The sequence below is a fragment of the Rhinolophus hipposideros genome, assembly GCF_964194185.1.
Source record: "Rhinolophus hipposideros genome assembly, chromosome: 21".
Taxonomy (NCBI): domain Eukaryota; kingdom Metazoa; phylum Chordata; class Mammalia; order Chiroptera; family Rhinolophidae; genus Rhinolophus; species Rhinolophus hipposideros.
The window spans coordinates 46928133-46938194 of record NC_138067.1 but is presented as its reverse complement, the minus strand read 5'-3'; positions in this window follow the sequence as shown (position 1 = coordinate 46938194).

Below are 10062 nucleotides of genomic sequence, written 5' to 3'. Positions count from 1 at the left end.
AGGATAATCTTCATGGATGAACATCTCCTTCTCCCCAGAAATGCCATTGCAAGCCATGGACTGACTCACATCTTCATTTGCCATGTTTTTTATACACTTCACTTGCCACACTGAGCTGAACTTCCAGAGTCCTCTTGGGATGGTCTCCTTATATCAAGAACTTACCCACTGTTGTTTTCTAATTACATCTGACATACTCTGCAAGTTACATGAAGAATTCTTTGAAGACTCTAGAGAAGTGAGATCTGTACCAGATTCCATCTCTTCTACGATCAGCTGTAGTTGCTAATCACCTTCACCAACAGGGAACCTGTATATCTTCTGCTCTGTTTAAAACTGGACAAAATGGTCCAGCTGCCCATGTAATTCCTGATTCAGCCAAACAGGTCTCAATTGATAGTCTTTAAAATAAGGCCTCCTTGTTTGACAATTGTCATTCTGTGTGGTTTCTATATATTAAAAAATCTGTCCACCCCACTTACTTCTTATTCATAATTACAATAAAATTAAAAAGGAATGTAAAAAGTAAAAAAAAAAAATTGAACCTCATCTCATTAAAAAATGAAAACGCCTAAAAAAATCCATGACCTATTATATCAAGAATTTAGAAAAACAATAGCAAACTATTCAAAGAAAGGTAGGAGGGAAACAATGATGACAGTAGCTACAGAGGACATACAAAAAGTAGAGAAAACTCAAGAAAGCCAAAATATTTCACTCTTGAAAACATGAATCACACTTACAAATCCTATCCACAAAGGATTAAGTAAAAAAAGAGAAGGTACATATTGTCACAGTTCCTACACTCTAAATAGGTTAAAAAACTATATTATCAAGTTAGTACACCTGAAACTCACATAATATTCTATGTCAACTCTACTTAAGTAAAACAATATAAATTTTTTAAAAGATTATGAACAATTTTTTGTCACTATATTAGAAAACGTAGATGAAATGGACAAAATCCTTAGAAATACATTTTTTTTAAATGATGCACATAAGAAGAAATAGAAAATCTGAATTTTCATATATGTTAAATATATTAAATTGGTAATTTAAACTTTTCCCGGGGGCTGGCCAGATGGCTCAGTTGGTTGGAGCGCATCCTCTCAACCACAAGGTTGCCGTTTCAACTCCCACAAGGGATTGTGGGCTGTGCCCCCTGCAACTAAGATTGAACAACAGCAACTGGACTTGGAGCTGAGCTGCACCCTCCACAACTAAGATTGAAAAGACAACAACTTGACTTGGAAAAAAAAAATCCTGGAAGTCCACACTGTTCCCCAAAAAAGTCCTGTTCCCCTTCCCCAATAAAATCTTTAAAAAAATTTTTTTTTCCCCAAAATGTTACTTCTGAGTCCAGAAAACTTCACTGGTGAATGCTTCCCGGCACTTATTCATGTATGAAACACACACACACACAAACACAGATGTATACATACACATACAAACACACACCAAACTCACACAACCTTCTCCTGAAAATAGAGAAGACAGGCATATCTCCCCAACACAGTTTATCAGCCCCAAAATAAATTGATATCAAAATCCAACAAGGAAGCTACAAATGGGAACATCACAGGAAGCTCTCTCGTGTGAAATTAGGTATAGAGTCCCAAACAAAATATCTACAAACAAGACACATCAATATATAAAATAGATAATCTATCATGACCATGATGGTATGCGTTTATCATGAACCTGTGGCTGATTTCATATTAAAAAATCAATCAATACAATTCAAACAAAAAGTGAAGAAATATGTCTATTGCCCATCTGTATGCCTTCTTTGGAAAAACGTCTATTCAGATCCTCTGCCAATTTTTTAATTGGATTGTTTGTTTTTCTCTTCTTGAGTTGTAAGAGTTCCTGATATATTTTGGACATTAGCCTCTTATCAGAAGCATTGTTTGCAAATATCTTCTCCCATTTTGTTGGTTGCCTCTTTATTTTGTCGCTGGTTTCTTTTGGTGTTCAGAAGCTTTTTAGTTTGATATAATCCCTTCATTTATTTTAGCTTTTACTTTTCTTGCTTTGAGGTCAAATTCGTAAATTCCTCTTTGAACCCAAGGTCCATGAGTTTAGTACCTAAGTTTTCTTCTGTGCAATTTATTGTTTCAGGTCTTATGGCATACAGATGGCCTATAAACATATGAAAAGATGCTCAACATCACTAATCATCAGAGAATGCAAATACAAACCACAATGAGCTATCACCTCACACCAGTTAGAATGGCTATCATCAACAAGACAAATAATAATAAGTGTTGGAGAGGCTGAGGAGAAAAAGGAACCTTCGTACACTGTTGGTGGGAATGCAGATTAGTGCAGGCGCTACAGGAGGCAGTGTGGACGTTCCTCAAAAAATTAAGAATAGAATTACCGGGCTGGCTCAGTGGCTCAGGCAGTTGGAGCTCAGTGCTCCTAACTCCAAGGGCTGCCGGTTCGATTCCCACATGGGCCAGTGGGCTCTCAACCACAAGGTTGCCAGTTCAATTCCTTGAGTCCTGCAAGAGATGGTGGGCTCTGCCCTCTGCAACTAAGATTGAACACGGCACCTTGAGTTGAACTGCCTCCCGGATGGCTCAGTTGGTTGGAGAGCGTCCTCTCAACCACAAGGTTGCCAGTTCGATTCCTCGACTACCACAAGGGATGGTGGGCTGTGTCCCCTGCAACTAGAAATGGCAACTGGACCTGGAGCTGAGCTGCACCCTCCACAACTAAGACTGAAAGGACAACAACTTGAAGCTGAATGGTGCCCTCCACGGCTGAGATTGAAAGGACAACTTGACTTGGAGGGAAGTTGGAAGTGCACAGTGTTCCCCAGTAGAGTCCTATTCCCCTTCCCCAATAAAATCTTTAAAAAAAAAAAATCACTGATTGCCTCTGCACACTTTCTTTAAAAAAAAAAAAAAGAATAGAATTACCATATAATCCAGCAATCCCTCTCCTGGGTATCAACCCCAAATATAAATGCATATGAACTCCAATGTTTGTTGCAGCTTTATTTATGGTGGCCAAGATATGGAAAGAACCAAAGTGTCCTTGAATAGATTCATTAGATAAAGAAGATATGGTATTTATACACAATGGAATACTATTCTGCCATAAGATGAAATAGTGCCATTTACAACAACATGGATGGATCTTGAGATAATTATGCTAAGCGAAATAAGTCAGACAGAAAAAGTAGAGAACCATATTATTTCACTGATATGTGGTATATAAAACTGAAAACAATAAAGGACCAAGACAAACATATGAAGAAACAAAAACTCATAGAAACATAAACTCATAGACAAAAACTCATAGACAATAGTTTAGTGGTTACCAGAGGGTAAGGGGGTGGGGGGTGGTAGATGAGGGTAAAGGGGATCAAATATATGGTGATGGAAGGAGATCTGATTCTGGATGGTGAACACACAATGTGACATATAATGATGTATTACAGAATTGTACACTTGAAACCTATATAATTCTACAAACCCTTGTCACCCCCAATAAATTTTAATTTAAAAAGGAAGAAGAAATAGAAAAACTGGTATCCACCGAGGAAAATCTTTTAATAAAATACATCACCAATTCACAATGAAAAAAAATACTCCTCAGGAAAAAAAAGGGAATTTTTTGTCATTTATCCATGCACCTTTAAAAATCTATAAAAGCAACAATTTTTAAAGGCAAATGCTTGAAATCTTTCTGCCTGTGACTGAGATTCTGACAAGACTGTTCACGCTGACCACTTACTTCTATTCAGCACTGGAAAAATCAACCAATTAAATAAAGCAAAAAAAAACCAAAAACATGAGAAGCATGAATGGATGGAATAAACTGTGTTACTCACAGATTACAAATTGTATGCATGACAATTTCAAATAATATAAAGATCTATTATTCTAATTTGAAAATAATTTATCCAATGTCACTGGATACATCACCAATATACAAAAATCAATTGTATTTCAGACTTCCAGTTTTGGACCAAGGGAAAGTAGATATATCAGCAGATGGGCTAAGACTGTTAAGACCCCAGGAATGACACTGTGGTGTCAAAGGGGACCACGTGGGGCCCATGGACTGTCCTTTCCACCTGGCAGGAATGAGTCAGTACCCAGCCATGTGTCAGAAAAGGCCATCTAAACACAAGCTTTAAATAAGATCCAGACTCTCACAACATAATACTCAAAACATCCAGGTTTCAATTTTACAAAGTAGCTTGTCATAACAAGAACCAGGAAAATCTCATCCTGAGTGAGAAAAGACCATTATTAACAGAGGCTGACACCAGGACGACACAGATACTGGAATTATATGACAAGGATTGTAAAACAGCCATAATAAAACTGCTTTGATGAGCAATTACAAAGGCGCTTAAAATGAATCTTAAAAAAAAAAAAAAATAGAAAGTCTTGGCAGAGAAATAGAAGATATAAAGAACACAATAGAACTTTTAGATCTGAAAAATACAACAATCAAAATGAAAGGCTTCACGGATGGGCTCAATAGCAGAAAGGAGAGGCCACAGGAAATAATGAACATGAAGACATAACAATAGGAATTACTCAGTCTCAACAAGAGGGAGTAAATAAACCGGGAAAGAAAATGAAGAGAGCCTGCAGGACCTGTGGGACTATAACAAAAGATCTATCAACCATGTGATCAGAGTCCTAGAAGCAGAGGAGGAAGAAGACGAGACTGAAAAACTATTCAAGGAATATGGTTGACATTTCCCCAAACTGGGCAAAAATCATAACCCTACATAGTCACGAAACTCAGTGAACCCCAAACAAGCCCAAAGAAATCCATGCCAAGATGCATCGCAACACAACTAAGGGGAAAAAAATGACAAAGACAAAGAATGCAGTGAGATAGAATTGCCACCTCACCTACAGAGGGAAAGCCCACTCAAATGACAACAGGCTTCTCCTCAGAAACTATGAGGGCAGGAGGAAAGTGGCACAACATTTTTCAAGTGCTGAACAAAAATGAACTGTCAATTGTGAATTCTATAGCTGGTTAAATTATCATTTAAAATGAAGGGGAAATAAAACATTCTCAGGTGAGGATTTATCACAAGTAGACCTCCCCTGAATGAACAGGCAAAGGAATTCTTCATCCAGAAAGGAAATGATAAAGGGGAGATTTTTTGGACATCAGGAAGTAAAGAAGGATGGGAAGAGTGACATGCGGGCACTAGTACAGTGCAGAGGGCAGAACATCAAATCTGCCCAAATTTTCTCCCTCCATGAACACTCGCCTCACATTATTTTCAAATTTGGGGGCAACAAAAACAAGCATACATGCATTAGCATCCAATGATGTTTGTTAATATGTTGTTATACAGTAACAGCTTAAGAAATACGGAAAAGGTTTACTTTAATGCCCAGAGCTCAAACTGTGACAGGAAGTGTTTGAATTCTGTAAAGAACTGTGGAAGACTTGGAGCAATGAAGACAGTCCGAAAAAGCCTTGCCTTAGGAGTGAGGCCAAACTAGCACTAAACAATTACTTTCATTTAACGCTTGGAAAGATGAGCTGAACCACAAAGTAATTTAATTGACTTCCAAAGCATAGTTACATACTCTTTTTAAAAAGGGAAGCAGATTCTGTTACTCAACAGTGTCATTTTCCTAGTGCCTGGCATGATAAACCAAACACAGTCCTGATTCATGTGGAAATGCAGAGGTTACTGCCACCCTCACAGATTTAAAGGTGGTGGGGGGGCCCATGGTGTCCCCAACACACCAGCCTGGTCCCTGCAAACACTGGATGGACCATGGGTGGTCACCCAGCGCTACTGCCTGTCACAGCTGCTGTGCTGGGTGGAGGCGTCTACTAGAACAGAACTACACAGCCTTCAGTCATTTCTAGGCACTATGGTCTGGTGACTAAGAAGCAGTCCTTCTCCTGGGCTCAAAGTTAGCCCCGGGATAAATTCACCTCCCTTTTTCACAGCACAGTCCAAAGGAACCCTCAGCATCTTAACAGTGATGAAAAGACATTTGTTTACAATATGGAGGACGTCTTCTCAGTTGGACCTGATGAGCAGAGGGTGAAGAGCAGAGGGTGGCCAGCCCTGGTGTGCACTCCAGATGGCGGGAGATTTATTTTTTATCAAAAAAGAGGAAGAGGGGTTTCCAGTTAGCTCAGTTGGTTAGACAGAGTGCTCATAACACCAAGCTTGCCCATTCGATCCCTGCACGGGCCACTGGGAGCTGCACCCTCCACAACTAGATTGAAACAACTACTTGACTTGGAGATGATGGGTCCTGGAAAAACACTTTTAAAAATTTAATTTAAAAAGGGGGGGAGGGACAGATAAAAGAAATTCAAAGATTCAGGGCCTGCCAAAGCAATGGAGATACAGAGGGCCTGCCCCGACATGCCCTGTGCCATGTGTACCACCAAGAAAGAAGCACAATCCTGGGTGTGCACTTTCCATTGTGAAAGCAGCACATATCGTGCTTGAGAAAATGATTTCTTGCTGATCAGGTGGCTGAGAAGGCTGAGGGTTTGAGTGAAGCCCAGAGGAAAGGAGGGCCCTGCAGTCTGAGGCCTCTGAAGCCATGGCCATGCGACCTGCCAGACCCCATGCTGCTAGCAGTGTCTGCGTGTACTGGGAAGCTGTGTGAATTCTCTGCCTAGAACAAGTGGCAGAGGAGAGGCTGAGCCACTCTGGGCTCATGTCATCACATCACCTACAACAGAGAGCTAGATGCCATTCAGAAAACTGCCTCTGATTTCCACTGTTTCCCAATAGCCGCTGATTGACTGACGAGGAGACATCATTGCAACTGGAAATACTGAGAGGAGCGGGGGTTTTGTCCTCCCCACCAAGTCATGAGGTTGCAGTTCATTGTGGGATGAGAGTGGTAAACCTGGGGCCATGAACAGAGGTACTGGAGGACAAAGGTAAGTCTCACAAAGATGTGGCTTAGATGCACATGACACCTACCCATCCCAGTGAAGCCTCTCCCTCAGCCGTCAACCACAGCCTCATGACCTGGGTCACGTCTGAGCGGTGTGATGTTTTAGAGAAGTGATGCGCCACGGCCCCATGGGGACTCTGAGACATACTATTGAGAGAAAATGCCTTCCAGGAGAAGACGTGGGAAATGGATAGGATAATACACCTTGTTGTGGAATGAGAACCAGCTAGATGTAAAGCTACACACACAGACTCCTCAAGGGTAGTAGCAAATGTCCGCCTATGTGGTCAGCGGACAGGAAGGACAAAAACTGAATGGGAGGAGATGAGGACACCCAGAAAGGAGGCATGTGTATGGACAGATGTACAGGAGTGGGCACGAAGCACCTGCACCTTTGACTCAGATATTAATGTCCCCTGAGAGGGCAGTTACAAATCAGTCACAGGCATGTAAAGTCAGCACAAGGAACATGAGGTCTGACACTTAAGTTCACAAACTTGCCACCATGCGCTTACATTGGCAGCACTGTACAAACAGCTCGGTAAGGTTTCATAACCTTGGTATATCAGAGTCTCACAGCTGTGTTCGTGTGGACATGTGGCGGTGTCTGGCTGAGTGGTGTTCATTGTTGGTGTTGCGTGGTTTTGTGTGCTGTCATGAGAATGTCTGAGCTTGAATTAGAGCAATGAATAAACATTAAATTTCTTGTTAAACTTGGCAAGAGTGGAAGTGAAATCAGGGACATGTTAGTCCAAGTTTATGGGGATAATGCCAAGAAGAAAACGGCAGTGTACAAATAGATTAAATGTTTTTTCTGAGGGGAGAGAACATGTCACTGATGAAGAGATGTCAGCACGGCCAGTAACAAGCAGAACTGACAAAAACATTGCAAAAATTTATTGAATTTTATGTCAAAATCATAAGCTGACTGTGAGAAGCATAGCAGACCAAGTAAACATCAATAGAGAAACAGTTAGGAAAATCTTAACTGAAAATCTGGACACGAGAAAGGTGTGTGCAAAAATGGTCCTAAAGGAGCTCACCGATGAACAAAAGCAAAGGAGAGTCAAAGTTTCCCAAGGCCTTTTGGAGAGGCAAGACGATGTTTTGGGCTGTGTTATCACTGGTGATGAAACATGGGTGTACCAATACGATCCTGAAACAAAGTATCAAAGTGCACAATGGAAGTCAGCCAATTCTCCTCAACCAACAAAGTTCCATCAGTCTAAATCAAGACTCAAAAACCATGTTGCTAAACTTTTTTGATTTCAGAGGGATTATTCATTATGAATTTGTACTAGCAGGACAGTTAACCAAGTTTACTGTTTGGAAGTGCTGAAAAGGCTGTGTGAAAAAGTTAGACAAAAATGACCTGAACTTTTCGCCAACAATTCATGGCTCTTGCATCACGACAATGCACCAGCTCACACGGCACTGTCTGTGAGGGAGTTTTTAGCAAGTAAACAAAAACTGTATTTGAACATCCTTCCAACTCACTTGATCTGGCCCCCAGTGACTTCTTTCTTAACCTGAAGATAAAGGAAATATTGAAAAGAAAACTTTTGGATGACTTTCAGGACATCAAGGGCAGTACGACGACAGCTCTGATGAGCACTGCAGAAAAAGAGTTCCAAAATTGCTTTGAAGGGTGGACTAGGTACTGGCGTCAGTGCGTAGCTTCCTAAGGGGAGTACTTCGAATGTGACCGTAGTGATATTCAGCAATGAGGTATGTAGCGCTTGTTCTAGAATGAGTTCATGAACTTAATTGCAGACCTCGTATAACCAACAATACAGTAATAATTAAGGATGGTGTCAGGAGGGTAGTAGACTCGTTGGGGGATCACTTCATAAGGTGATCTAATGTCTAATCACTATCCTGCACACCTGAAACCAATATTGTATGTCAACTGTCATTGAAAAATAATTTTTGTCGTCACAAATTGTCCCTATTTTTGCTGTGAGTTGATTTCTGCATTGCAGTAGCAGGTAGTCCTTTTCTTCTTTTTAAATATTTTTTTTTTTACCCTGTATGTAATGTTTAAGTGTACGATGTCCTATTTGGTGTAAGGGCTGCCATTTCCTGTTTCTGTCTGTTTGTACTACTACTCATGGTGGTGAACACACAATGTGATATACAGATGAAGTATTACAGAATTGTACACTTGAAACCTATGTGACTTTACTTACCATTGTCACACCAATAAACTTTAACTAAAAAAAAAAAGAAGAAAAAGAAAAAGAATTTTTTTAAGATATCCCCTCAGAGCCCCACCCTAGACAATTCCTTAACAACCAAGGAGCAGGAAGTCTCGTTCCGTAGGTACGAGCCAGCCTCTGTTCCTCGTCGTCCCAGTGTTCCCACAGTGGGCCTATGAGGCTAGCCTCGGTGACAAAAATGGAGGCTATTCTTGCTCCTGATGTCAGGAACAGCCTTTCCCACACAGTGATCTAACTGCAGGCACAGCTGGAAGTCCAGAGACCAACACTGAGTCCTTAATACTATGTCATTCCTTACAAACGCAAATCAGACATGTGCTCCCAAGTTAATTTCACCCCTAGTGGAATGCACAGGGACTGATCCTAACGTGTGGGTGTGTGTGTATGTGTGTGTGTAATAAATGTAATCCTTTTTGTTGTCACACAGCAGCCTAGCAGATTATCCCCCGTGTCTTTCCTTAAGGATAGAATAATTTGTGAGAATGTGCGTCTCTGGGACTTTATATTTCTCTCTATTTAGTCTCCAAAAGAGGGTTGTGGCCAAAGACGAGTGAGATTCCCCTACGGGAGGGGGGGAACTCAAGCCGGGCAGAACCTCACGGAGACCCCCGATGAGCTATCTTAGAAAGACTTGGGAAGGGGCTTTGTCTTCCCTTCCCCCTGCCTGGGAAAAGCGGCTACTGGCTCTGGCTTTCCCCTCTCACCTAATTGGGAGAAAAGTCTTGAGAGTGATAAGATTAAGTTCTCTCTGCTCGGCTCTGTGAAATAATTTCAACATGTTATATATGTCCCTTAAAAGAGTTGCATACCGCACTTCAAGGGCTTTCTGCTTCGGCTTTTTAAAAATCAACATAATTGGTTTGGGTTGTTTCTATAATGTGATAGGTGAGTCTCACAGAAGGTGCCAAAAAACA